This window comes from Cupressus sempervirens, chromosome 7, assembly GCF_028749045.1.
Source record: "Cupressus sempervirens isolate cs-2001-9-10 chromosome 7, ASM2874904v1, whole genome shotgun sequence".
NCBI lineage: Eukaryota > Viridiplantae > Streptophyta > Pinopsida > Cupressales > Cupressaceae > Cupressus > Cupressus sempervirens.
Window position 1 is genome coordinate 51,287,165 of NC_143124.1, and position 13,347 is coordinate 51,300,511.

At 33.0% G+C, this 13,347-nt stretch overlaps 1 pseudogene across 1 annotated transcript in view; it reads left to right on the top strand.

Moving 5' to 3' along the window:
• The window catches only part of LOC149545432 (protein STRICTOSIDINE SYNTHASE-LIKE 6-like), a 175,126-nt pseudogene that overhangs the window by 112,628 nt on the left and 49,151 nt on the right, over positions 1–13,347 (top strand). The window contains exons 3-4 of the transcript XR_016354232.1: positions 12,326–12,667; positions 13,044–13,115. The product of XR_016354232.1 is annotated as a protein STRICTOSIDINE SYNTHASE-LIKE 6-like (transcript). The remainder of the gene's footprint in view (positions 1–12,325; positions 12,668–13,043; positions 13,116–13,347) is intronic.

The following is a 13,347-nucleotide window of genomic DNA, read 5'->3' on the forward strand; positions in this document are numbered from 1 at the left end:
CCCAACTCAAAATATTTAATTAAGATTAAATATTAATCCTCATGTTTATTAAAAAAGTTTTAATAAATATCTCCTCAACCCAAACTTTTGAAATAAATAAAACTTTATTTATTTCCTAAAAATCTAAGTTATCCTCATCCTAAGAAGTTCTAGACTCTTCTAGAAAGTCTTCATCCTCATCCTAGAAAATTCTAGACTATTCTAGAAAGTCTTTATCCTCATCCAAAGTCTAGACTCTTCTAGAAGATGTCTTTAAACCTAATCCTAATCCCCTCCTAACTTTGTCACATTCCTTAAAAATGGGTTAAGACTTACTAACCCAAGCCAAAGTTAACAAATATCTCCTCCTTCACCCACCCTCATTAAATGCCATCCACTTTCCTATCCCTAAGATAATCCTAAACCATCCTAATTCATCCTCTAATCATTTGCACAATCCTAAGCAAGCTTAAAACCCTCCTAATCAATCCCAAGTCAAAATTGCTCTCATCTCCCTCAAAATATCTCAACCATAAAACTTTATGAAGCCCACTAGGCCATAAATGACTCTTCCAAGCCCTTTTATTGCTCTTACAAGTCATTATGAGGGTCTTTATGAAGATTTTATCCCTTGAGCCTCCTTTGTTGGCTCATCCTTCCCCTTTCCTCCATCCTCTCACCCTATGACATGTGTTCACTCCCTGATTGGCTGTAAGGAAGCACAATCCATGTGCTCTCCTCTCATGCAATCTAAGCCCTCCATGAGCTTTTTCCCATCCTTGCATCTTAGCCCTTAATCCCTCAAGCCTCTTGCCTATAAATTGGATCCTTGTAAAGTCATAATGCCATTTTAAGAAGCCATTTCACATCAAAACCATACACTCACACCCAAATTCCAACTCCATTTGAAGCCCTTTTTGAAGCATAAGCTTGAGCATACATCCTATCTATTTAGACAAAGCTACTCAACAAGAGAGCTTCTCATTGAGAGAGCCCATTAATGGCTCATATTCTCAATTGAGAGCTCATCTTAGTCTATCTTGAAGTTTATGAATTTTGTTTAGTTTGTAGAAGCTTTATTTAAATTTGGTTTCTATTAGCATACTAACATTGCTCATATACAATGTGTTTGTATAATAACAATACATTTTCATGTAGAAGACATTGAAAAAGAGAGGTGGAGTAGAAAAGTGCAGATTATGATGTATAACTTTGTATATTAATACAAGTCTATTTTGTTTTTTGTGAAAATCAACATATACTGGTATTTGATTTATAGTCTTAGTATCTTCTCCTTTGTCTCAAGGTGTTGGTGATTATTAATTTTTTTTTGTATGGCAAGGAATCACTACTGATGTTAAACTTGTATATAGGATCATTAAATTATTCTCAAATATCATTACTCCCTATTTTAGAACAACAAACCCATACTTTGTCAAAATGAAACACCACTTTAGTTGTATGTTATCATTGAATAGAGTTACTACAAGATGTTAAGGTTCTTCTTGGTTGTCTTAATATCCATCTCATGGGTTTGAAACATAATCACTTCCCTTTGTGAGAAGTGGGCCAAAAATCAACAAATTACATGTTGTTACAAAGAAAATATAGTGAATTAGCAAATGAGGATGTGGCATAGGTTGGTGTATGATCTGCATGAATGTTGGAAGATTGTTTTCACTCATAGGATGTTTAAGAATCTCTTGGAATGATGGAATAGATGAGAGATTGAAGTTTGTGAGATGGTTATCTTATTTAATAAGGAAACCCTCATTATAACAAGAGTTTGGAGGTTTGTGTATCTCCTCAATATTTAAGACTTCAAAAGCCAAAAGCTTGTAAGATCTTGGTAAGGTAACACTATAAAAAGTTCATTTGTAATTTTTATTTCAAATTTTAATGAGTTGGGAGTTAGAATGTGTGTTTTAGGCCTATTTGTCTAGACTCGGACCTGCAAGTTATATGCTTTATTAAATAGTTGGGAGTCTATGTTTTTGGAATTTAGTCAAGCTTAGTATTGGGTATCATAATCCCTCATTGATTTTGGTAGTTATTTGGAGAGATTTTGATTTCCTACCATAAAACCCTAAAGGTAGGGCTATAAGAAAGAGCCTCTTTGGGTTGTTTGTGAGAATTGATGTTTTGAAGCCCACTAAGGTGTATAACACCTTATGAATGTTGAAACCACTTAAATGGCAATGAGTTAAGCCTTTTGGAAGCTTATTGGGGTATGGTGTTGTGAAAGATCTTGGAGGGTGTAAGGTAGTGGAAGTGTGGGGTATTGTGAGAGGTAGTTGGTTGAGTTTGTGAAGGGTTAGGTAGAGACATTTGGAATAAGTGAGGGTGGCATAAGAAATAGGACAACCACTTGGTCTCTAGCCTTGGAAGAGTCCTCAAGGATTGATGGTAATATGTTTGGTAGGCTTGAAAGAAGCCTAGTGATGAAAGTTTGGTAATAAGAATCTAGTATCACCACCTCCTTCTTGCATCAGTATCCAAATACCTAGTTTGTTTGTCAAGTTTGGTGGAGAAAAACAAAGTTGTTGTCTGAAAACCACAAAAGGGCTAAAAGGGCAATTAGGCCTATTGAGAGTAATTTTGCAAAATAGATGTTAGGAGAGTAAACTAGTCATGGAAACCTCATCATTAGGTGTTCCTTAAACTATCTAAGGTCTTAGTTTGGAGCAAGAAGTTGATTAGGATCCATTTCTCAAATTTGCTCATTTTCCCCTTATTGCTTCCCAAGTCTTGAATAGGGAAAGTGATCAAGTAGTTTTGTGAAGTTGGGTAGAAGTTTGTTTAGTGCTATAACCAAGTTGGAAAGAGTCTTTGAAGACACTTAGGAAGGTGGGAAAGGTAGTTTTCCTTAAAAGTGTTCTTGTTGGGAATTTACTAGCTTTCGTTGTAAGCACTTTGCATCATTTTGGGATGAAAATTACATTAAAATGAAATACATGAAATGTACTTAAAACATAAACAAGAAAAACAAGATATATATTATGATAGCCAATAATGTCATACATGAACAAAAATATAATATATGATGATAACTAATTATGTCATACATGAACAAACATATCATATGTTATGATAACCAATAATATCACAAGTCTAATAATGTCATGCATCAAATATAAAATGTCATATATACATCAAATGTATGTTGAATATGTCCACTAACATAAAATTCAAGATATATGTCCACTAATGCCTATACATGTGTGCCTATCCCTATATCTTCTCCTTCCCATGAGGAGAAGGAAACAAATCCCTAGAGGTCTTCGATCGTTGCATGGAGGGAGATGATGGGGTCTTCTTCACATACTTGCTCGTTCTCTTATTTAGGCTCCTCTCTAACTATAGTTGATACAAACAAAGTAGATATAAATCAATAATTATTATACATTGAAATAAAATATATGTACACACAAAATTAAATATTTTCTTATTGTCATCAAATAGTCACTCTATACATCCACCTCAAAGGCTCGCAGATGATCAGGAGTAACAAGGCCCTCCAAAAATTCAATCAATATAATCACTTGATCATACTTATAAATACCATTTAAAATTTCAATACTAACTATTATAAATAACAACTAAAACTATAAGAACTCTTTCATACATCGGTCAATGGCTCTGAACTAGCCATCACAACAACAACTCCATGATTGATGGACTAGCGAAGATGAGGAGGAGTCTCAGATGTCAACAACTACAAATCATATAATACAATTTATCTATAATATGAAGCATGATTTAAATATAATCAAATGAATTAAATTAACATGAAACAAATGCACCTCTATGAATCTCATATCATGCCTAGGCTCAAAGTCCCTTATGAATGTTAATGGTCCAGTATAGAACTAATACACATGCATAATTTTTTTCTATCAATCCTTCATATGATTTCTTAATAAATAGATGTATTAATTTAAATAATTAAATTGATACATACATCTTGACTCATGGACGAGACATAAAATGGGGCCAGGAAATCTGTACTAGGGCCATCAACACTTTTACCCTAAATTTTGAATAATTTCAAGACATGCTAATTAATTAGTCATTCACTGTACATACAAAAATGTGATCAAATTAATTTATTAAAATTTTAATTTAACTATGTGTTAATGTCAAATGTGTCACTCAAAAACTCATCAGTGACTATCCCATTATCCATAGTGTCTCTAACATGAGTGTCAAACATACATAAGGATCCACATGATGTGCACATGTGACCATGATGCAAAGAAGGCTCCTCCTCAACTAATGGACTAGTTCAATGAATGAGGGTTTGTGTCAAAGCATTGATAGTCGCTAGAGTACTAGTTTCCACATGTTCATTCACAACTAAATGAATAATCACATGCTCACCTTTTGGCTTGACATCATGCCCCTAACTACATTAGGGTCACGATGCCCCCCACCTCTACCCTGAGAATCTAACATATCAAAATAATTGCAGATCTCCCCAAGGAGAAATTCACAATACAATTTTTTAAAGAAATACATTGGAACCTTGTGATTATTGTAGGGAGGGGCATCAAAGAACATCCACCATCTATCCCAAAATTTATTTCTAATATCATCATGTATGCACCAATGGATGGAGAATCTTTTAGTTGTATGTTTAATGATGTCTTATTCTCTAGGATTTTTAAAAAATGAACATATGCTACCTTTTTCTATGTCTTTTTCTCTTACATCTTTATAGGATAATTTATTTGCATAGTATCTTCTTTGATCTTCTCTCTTAACATGCCAAATATCCAATTGACCACTAGCAGAAGCTACATGGCTCATAATGGACTCAAGGGAGCATGCCAACTGTGCTCTCATAAGACTAGTTTTCCCGCAAGCTTTCAACCTACCAATGATTGTTTCTAATTCATTTTTTCCTCTTTCTATTTCATTCATTATATTATCTTGAGTGCCAGAGGTCTTTCAATCAGTGAAGGTTGTAGAATTTCTTGCTCTCCTTGTGGAGGGTTTTCATTTTGATTTTATTGATCAGGTTGGGGATTTGGTGGTTGATTATTCACATTTCCTAATAAGAAACCAATTGCATTTTAAATAAATAAACAAATTTAAAGAAAAACTACAAAAAACATACAAAACAATGCAAAAACATATAAAACAATGCAAAAACATACAAAACAATGGAAAAAGAAGAGTAGGAAACATACTTGATGATATCGATCTTGATCTCCAACGATGAGGAGCCATTTTGAGAAGGAGAATGTGCAAATTCTTCAAATTCCACAAACTGCATGCACACTGTTGAGGGGAAAGAAGAAACCAACACAAAGAAATAAGGAAAAATGGAATGGGTCGTGGGTTTGTAGCCCATTTATAGAGTTCTTAAAAAGTGGCATGCACTTTGGCTTGGGCTCCACAAGCCTAGGGCTTGTGGAGCCCAAGACAAAGCACATGCATGCTTTTAGAAATTTAAAAATTTGAGTTGTGTGTCATCTTTTTAGCACCACAACTTGGTGCATTCACCCATATATAGCTTAAGGAGAGACTCTTCACATTCCAATGGAAGGTATCTCCAAATTCCCAAAACAAGACTCTTTATTATAAATACAATAACAACTCTTTGAATTTCCATGCCTTAATGCATGTTGAATGACATATGTCATTACATTTAATATTACAATTTAAACATAAGTGTCCTTTTCAACTGAACATAACAATAATGGTAATAACGTTCATATTTCCAGAGCTAAAGATCTCTATAGTAGATACCATCTTCAACATCAAAATACTCAATATTTTCATGCTCAAAGTATTCCTTCAAATTATTGATCTAGTTGATCAACTCCTCTAGGTTAAGATTTCCCAAAAATGTGGGAACCTCAAACTTAGGTCTTTTTCCAATCTTGGAGATGGCCTTGAAACATCTTTCTTCTTTTGGGATTAGAACTTTCTTCTTCTTCACCTTCATCCTCACTTTCATCTCTTATGAAAAGATTTATTCCCTTATGCATTTGTTCTTCCAATGCTTGTATCTGTCTCTAGAGGATTCTAAAACCCTTAGTTGTAATACCTACAACTCTTCCACCATGCTCTCTTCATGGAGACATTTTCTTGCTTCTGCTAAAAACCTAGTGCAAACTACCTCACAATCGTCAATCAGTTTACATGCTTAGCCCAAATCACAGCCCTATTGTGAACTACCTAACAATTAGCAATATGTCCACACAATCAAGAACTCCATCTTTGATACCACTTGATGAAGGTTGCTTCACTTAATACCATAATCATGTAATAGAAGCAAAGAAAGAACAAAAACTTGCAAGAACAAAATATAAGCTTCTTATTATTGCCGCAAATGTAGATTTCTAGAATTTGGGATTATAATATGCTAACCCACTTGGGCACCTTCATTATAGTAATCTACAAGACAAAGCTATGAACTATCATCCAGAGCTGTCCTAGACAATCTATGAGCATTTCTTTAATAGGCAATTTTTTGGAAGGTTTTAAACACTCAAACATAATACCTAGGATCTGCAAACCCTAACAATACATTTAGAGTCAACCAAATGCATTTTTGATATTTATTTTGGAAGTTTTGGTATGCCCAACTTTGGAAGGCCATAACTTTCGAACCATTGCTTTGATTGGCTATTATAACCACTTTTTAGAATCCGTAGCTCCTAATCTATAAGCTTGAATCCATGCAAGCGCCCATCTCTTGAGTTTTTGGGCCTCATCTAGGCAAGTTTAGGCCTCCAACAGTGAGCCTGGAGTTTTATGCCAAAATTGCACACCAAAAAATTGCAATAAATCTATGAATACTCATGATATGACACTGAGCCTCAACTGGTAGGTTGATATATCCAAGATGAATATTCACCTTTGAAATTAGGACATTTCGAGATCATATGACTGACTTACTAAGTAGCAAGCTTCCATAATAACAACTCTACATTAAGACAACCCTTATTCAAGAAACAAAAAGAAAATATTTTTGGGTGATGCAAGATTTCTCTTACACCCAAGATGCTCTAACATCAATGATCTAGGTTGATCATGTACCTCCTTAGATTCCTAATCAATAGAAGCTTATTAAACATGGAAAAATTACACTTTATCTTGGTATTCCCTTTGGTTTGGGGGTTATTCTTCGTGACATGTGGAATTGGTTTCTTGCTAAATTTAAGAAAAAAAAATTTATTTGGGGTAGCAAATATCTTTCCTTAGTTGGGAAAACATGAGTGATTAATCAAATCTTATAAGCGTCACATGTGTATTATTTTTCTTGCTAGGTGTCATCTATCAAATGTTATGAGGATCTTACCAAGCTTATCTACCAATTTTTGTGGGCTTGTTGATGGCAAGGCTAGCTTTAGGCCTTTCTCATGGCTTCATTGCATTTAACCAAAACTTAGAGGAGGGTTGTGACTATTGGATCCTAAGATGTAGGGGGTTTATTTATTTGCCAATTGGATAGTTAAAGGTATTTTATGTGATGAATCGTGAAAGATCCTGGTGTGTAAAAAAATTGCACTTGTTGATATGAATTAGAGGCCACTCCATTGGCTAGCTAGATAAATTCTACTTGCCACTTTTTTTCATATTAGAGATTCTCTACCTTTGCAATCCATTTGGCAGGCTTGGCAGTTGTTTGGAAAGGAGAAAAAAATCTTTACAACATTGTTTTAACGTTTCTAGTTCTTCAATTTGGTGAAATAGACTTGTACACTACCATGGACAACCCTTAGCTATATGTTTTTCTAGATAGGCACACTATCTTTTCAACAAAATGCATTAAACATTTTAGTGACATTTGGGATGTTAATACTCTTTCCTAGGTTGCTTGGCTAGATATCAAGGACTACATTAGTCTACATAATAAGATTGAAAGATTTTTTTATTTTTGTCAAGTCACTAGTGCCTTAGGATCTCCAAATGAAGATGTGTACTCCCTTGCAATGTAACATATTCAAAGATTGGTGGTAGATTAAGATTCTTGTCCTTGAGAGCCAATTCATGCCCATTTTGTCATCAATCTGAAAATTTGAAACATACCTTTTGGAGTTGTCCTTGAGTTAGAAAGAAATGGAATGCCATATTTCAGCATTTTCCTACTATTTTTTTTATCATACTTTGAGATAGAAGGAGGCAATCTTCGAGATTGGTCTTCATAAGAACATAGTTTTTGATTCTATGTGTCAATGCATTTTGTTATGTATTTGGAAAAGTAGATATTGATCACATTTTACTAATCATTGTTTACATCAAGAAATAGATATACTAGTGCTTTACTCAGACATGTTGTTTGAATTAGTTTTTTGTATGTTCATAGTTGAAGATTAAGCATAAAGATGGAGTGAGATATCAAAGACAATTGGATGAGATCAAGTATCAATTTTTGTAGCTAGAGGGAGGTGAAATAAAATGCTCCAAGCAACTTCAACAACTTCTTACTTTTTGAGTCCGGTTGATCTTTTTGTAAAATCTATTACTTGCTATATGAGATAGCTTGTCAACTACATCTAGTTATTAGGCCTTTTAGCTGATTACAACATGGTTTTGTTTAGATTTGATAAGAGTTGTAAGTTCACATTTCTTCAATTTTAAATTAAAAAGTGAGGTTGAAAACATTCTGTACATAAAAATGTAAAAAAATATCTAATAGCATTTGTTGCTTTAATTCAAGCTAGATGAAGATAAAAAGAAATTCTTTTAATAGATCACTACTTGAAATTAAAAGAGACATTATGGTATGAAGTGACACTTAGTATCACATATTGACCTAGTTCTATGCAACTCAGCATCAGGTACAATTAATTCTTTGCATTCATGTAATTATAGGTGGCCTATGTCTCTAGCTAGGTTATGTTAAATTTGAATGTAATGGGATGATCCTCTTCGAGCTCTCTTTGATCTACCAAAAGATAATTTGTACTATCTAATTAAACAACTTCAATAAGAGAGTCATTAGGCAAATATCTTGGAACTTGCCTTTACAGTCTTAAAAATTACTTCTAGAAAAACTTCATTATTCACAAAATTATTGTAGAGAAGAAAATAGATCAAAATATTATTATAAATATTGAATCTTAAAAGAGATGTATGTTCTTAACAAAAAATTGTACTCTCATACACAAAGGAATACAGAAAAGCAATTCACTTACTATGAATAGAACTAATGCCTTATATATGTAAACTAAGTCGTAGCACTCAAAATTCAACAATGAATTTCCGCAATTTCCTAGGTTGAAAATTCTATAGTTAAATCCTTTTGAAACAAAAAATTAATTTAACATCAACATTATAAATCCCCAACAAATTTTGAAGGAAAACAAATTATATCAAACCTTACAACACCAAACAAATGAAGAGATGTAGATTGGATGTTTCATAGCCACTCATACTTGTATTCGAAGGAGTTAGGTTTTAATGGAAATTAGTGCAATTCGATAATCTAATCTTTTTCTTGAAGGCATATGCCACACCATTATTATTATTAATAATTTGCTAAAAATAAATATCTAGTTAATGATTCAAAATTGCAATACTAGTCTGTTACTGGCACATAGTTTGCAAACAAAATGTTGTGTCTATAGTCTTTTAATGTACCTCACAGTGACACATCTTACTAGTCATATTCACAAGATTATCATAGCATATCGTATATGCAATTTTTTTAAAAATCTAATATTACAAGACAGTCAAATGTATCGAAAAGGAATAGTAAACTCTCTATACATGATTAAAAGTCCAGTTCAAAAGACCAAGCAATCGTAACTATTAAACCATACAAGTGATATACAAAAATGCTCAATACACCTTACTAAAACTGATAGAAACACCTTCAATAGTATTTTGCAATAATAGTTGCCTTAATAGGCAAACAAAGCTAAATATGCATTTGGGAATGATGTAATGAGCAATGAATGGGTAAGTCACATAACTCACCATTTTTTTAAAAGTGTAGACAAGCATGCCACCTAGGGATCCATTTATTAATAATATCCCTGTAATGCACTGACAGAGGTAGTGATTCTTGTGTGTAATCTTACATGACTCTTTGGAAAGTCTATCTGCAATGCCACTAAGGGGTTGGAAAAATATTTTGGATCCATATTTTGCATCAGAAATATGTAGCTTGTATAAAATATATTTTCTAAAACAAAATTATGCTAAAAAATCTAGCGTTGTCATTTACCAAAACATTGCTGATTGATTTACAATATTGCCCAAATAAAATAGAAACCTAAATGAAATAGCATAACCAAAACATTGCTAGGTTTTTATACATCACTAATGCCAAACTTAAACATTCCTACATTTCCACAATGCACTATTTTTTAGCTGAAATGCAGGACTAAAACATTGCCACATTTCCACAATGTCCTATTTTTTTTTCTCCTAAAATCTAAGACTTAATTCAAATAATAGACAAAATGTGCTTCTCTCTAGAAAGCCCTAAGCCCGTTTGGTTGTGGGCATAAGAATGGAGAATAGGGATGCAATATTGGGAATAGGAATGGCTATTCCAATAACAACTATTTTTTGGAATGGGTATAAGCTCATTTTAAAGGCAAAATAAGAATATGTATTTCCAAATAGAGAATTGAAAACATATTCCAAATTTTCTATTCCTATTCTAACAACCAAACGGTCCCTAAAAAATTCTTAGAGTAACCCATAAACTATATCAAAGAGGAGAACACAAGTGTCCCCAACTCACCACTGAAACATCATTTCTGTAGCTGCCCATGAAATCTGAAAGCTTCTATTTGATGAACATACACAAGTGGGTTGCACAATTGCTAAAAAATTATATGGAAAATGTCCTCCCTTTCGGGGGATCAAGACAAAGACCTCTATTATTTCCCTCCCCCAAAATTTGAAAAATGTAGCAACAACAAACTTGAAAAGCCCTCACTTGGCATAATGAATTGAATCTGTCAAATTTGGCCTTAAAACTAAATATGGAGAAATTTGGGTAGTGAATTAATTTTTTTCTATAAGTATCCTCATAAAATTACTTGCATCATAGCTCTAGAAAATTGCACATGACCTATTTGCATGCAAAACAAAAAAAACCCCTAAATGCTAGTTGTTTGATCTTGTAATGTGCAGACTCCTGCAAAATCGGTGTTACTGAAACCTTTTGATTTTTCAATCCTGCAAAGCTAGAGAAGTGCATCGAGGAATATAGATTCTCTCGTATCTGGAGGATAAATATATTTCTGACATCCTGCAATTTGCATAGGAACCAATCATAGTGTGCCAAAATAATTTGATTTAATATTTTGCTTAACATTATGCAACTTTACTTCATAAATTAGGGAATGTGAAATAAATTTAAGAGAAAGCTGCATTTTGGTTTGTTAAATGGAGAAAGTTTAATAATTGTTTAAACAAGGAGCCTACGCTATAGTTCATGGTAGGAACCAGGCTTGAAATTTGATGGTCGCCTCTGTCTGTCATATGATTTTTTAATGACGGTTAAATTTTTTTTCTTGCCTTTCATTTTACATTTTAGGAAAAAATCAATTGTCAATTTTTAAAGATAATTTAAAAGAACATTTTAAATTTAAACACTTTATAAATGAGAATAATAAATATTAATCAATAATATGTGCAAAATTCTTAATGAATAACTTAAAATTAATAATTAGTAATATATACAAAAATCTCAAATAAAAGAAGAAGTTTCTAAATTAGTAATATAAAAATACATAAAAATAAGTTTTTAAAATTCATTATATTCTTATTTCAACAAAGATTCTGAATTAATATAAATATACAATCATCAAAACAGAAACAAACAAAAAATAGAAACATATATAAAATAAAATAATACATATTTATCATGCATATATATATTATACATATTATAAAATCATATTTTTGTATATTATTAAATAAAATACTAAGCTGCTTATAACAAATATTGACACTTTACTAATAAATTTATTTGTCATATTGATGGTTCTCTAAAATTTTAGCCTATCAAATTCCAGACCTGGCACGAACAAATAAAAAATAAATAAAAACAACAAAGCACAAGTAAACGATTCTTTAGCACATATTAATTATCCTCTACAATGCAAATTATGCACAACTTTTTGATTAAACAAGCACAAATTAAATACACGAGGAAATACATGTTCTTACAATTAAGAAATCTATTTACCGAAAACAATTTTTATTTTCGGAGAAAATGATGTTCATGGTAGTCTGTGCTTTAGTCGGAAATTAACATGGCTGAGGTTATCTAGATGTAGTGCCTCAAAAAAGTCTAATACAGCCATGAATTTTGTGGGAAGAGTTCAATGTAAAGCAACAACACACAAAATAAGTCGGCTCAAATTGAGATGGGAGATGCCCAAGTGAAGACCGCAACCGCTCAACAGCATTATGGAATTACCTTATAAGAACATCTCAAATTGATCCTGCCCCCATAATTCTCTTGTCTTCCCCTCCTACGAGAGATCGTATTTATGATCCCAATGAGAAACTTGACAGAGTAAATGGGCCAGAAGCCTTCGCTCTTGACAGAGAAAAGAAGTCCTTTTTCACAGGATGTGAGGACGGGTGGATTAAAAGGGTCTGGTTTGATTATGGAAGGTTGGCGAATTGGACATCTGTTGGGGGGCGGCCTTTGGGTGTGGCGCTTGGAACTAATGGGGAGCACATTGTCTGTGAACTTCGTAAGGTAAGCTATTTATCTGTTATGCTTTCACATGTTGCTCACTATGTCTTGAAGTAACATCCTGTAAATTATACCAGTAGTTCATTGTTTGAACTACGACACATGCATACACTCCCAAAAGGTGATAATGCACCTGTTATCTGCTACCTTTTAAAGGCATTTTGATGCAAAGCATTGTGATTAATAAGTAGGTGCTTTTTTCTAAAGTTGTCCTATTAAAAGGAGATTGCACGTGTTACATACCCATGCGTTGCCATCTTCAAAGCTTTTCTTTCTGTTTGTGTTTTACCTAGCAGGTCTTCGATTTAAAGTTAGGATTCCTGTGTTTTACAAAGAAATTGATGGATGATTCATCACGTGCTTGTAAATTTTTTGTTAGGGCATGCTAAATGTCACAAAAGATAATGTGGAGGTCTTGTGCAATGAAACTGTAGGATCAAAATTCAAGTATGTGATATGATTTATATTCCCCTGCTTCTATTTGATCAATTTTGCTTCTTGAAACACCATGTATTAGTAAACTAACAAGAGAATTTTAATAATGTGAATGAAGGCTCTTTTCAAAAGTACATCTGGGAAACTCGGTGTTCAGTTCATTCTGATTTAACTCTTATATATGTTCATGTTTATAGATCTACTAATCCATTACATGGTTAAAACAAGCCAGCCGAGAGTCAAGTGTC